The sequence below is a fragment of the Arachis duranensis genome, chromosome 6, assembly GCF_000817695.3.
Source record: "Arachis duranensis cultivar V14167 chromosome 6, aradu.V14167.gnm2.J7QH, whole genome shotgun sequence".
NCBI lineage: Eukaryota > Viridiplantae > Streptophyta > Magnoliopsida > Fabales > Fabaceae > Arachis > Arachis duranensis.
The window spans coordinates 1,184,972-1,186,233 of NC_029777.3; positions in this window are offsets into that span (position 1 = coordinate 1,184,972).

The window sequence follows — 1,262 nt, forward strand, 5'->3', positions numbered from 1 at the left end:
TATTTATTACTTTGTTACTGACCAATTAGGACAGCTATCTAGAGCCCTTTTAGCCTGGATTGAAGTGGTTGATTTAACCGAATTAATCAAAAATTGATTATTAAACTAGTAAGGTTTAGAGTAAAAATTGATTGTCAATATATAAATTAGTTAGAAATTAAAAAACTTGATTGAAGGATTGGTAAATTAGTCTAATTTTTTTTTACCGTTAATCAATTTAAAATAATAAAAATACATATTTTAAATATAAATATATTATTTTATTATATTAAGTTCAACTCTAGTTAAACTTTGGTTAAATTTCGGGTGAATTTTTAAATTTTTTGGTCTTTAGATTTATTAATTTAATAAAGGATTCGATTTTCAAATTTTTGGATAATATGTTCATTAACATTTTTTTAATATCGACCAACTATTATAATTTGTGGGTATGGTTTATGCAAAAGGTATTCACATTCTAATTCTATAATCCTGAATATTAATTATTTAAACTTTCTTTGTTTTAATTGTTAGAATTCTTGGAGGTACCACTCGAATTATCATTTTCCAAATTCTGTATCAAATTAGAATTTCATCCTCTATACCGAAGGGCTAACCCAACTTATAGGATCTAGGTTAGCACTCCTTCAACATATCTCATTTTTTATAAAGTAATCGTGGTTGTAATTTTTGCATCAAATGCAATATGTTTGATTGAGTACTACTATTAAATATATTATGATTTATGTGTATTTATCTAAAAATTTAATTTTTATATACTTTCAGTATAAAATAATTTTATACGTGTATATAAAATATTTTATTCTATCAGTATATTAAAATTAAAATATATCCTTTATTTAAAATGCAAGATTGAACTGGAGAAGCACGTGACGCATTTGATGGACAGCTCTAAGAAAAAAAAAAAAGAAAAGAAAAGAGAGGAAATAAATAATTGAAGGTGATAGCTGGAAATAGAATTGAATGCCAATGATGAAATTGTGAAGTCCCATCTGTGCAGTTCCTTATCACAGAATGATAATTTGGAACCATATATATGCGGGGCCTCCACACGTTTATGGACCCTCTAAATAACTCCATAATATTATTAGAAAGTTTTCAAGCATACTGTTGCATTGGTATTTCAGTAATTTTTAATTGTTAATTTTAATTATATATATTATATATATATATATTTTATAATTAAAATTAATAATTAAAAATTAGTAAAAAGTTAAACAATACACTTAAAAAATTTTTAATATTATTAATTAGGTCATGCT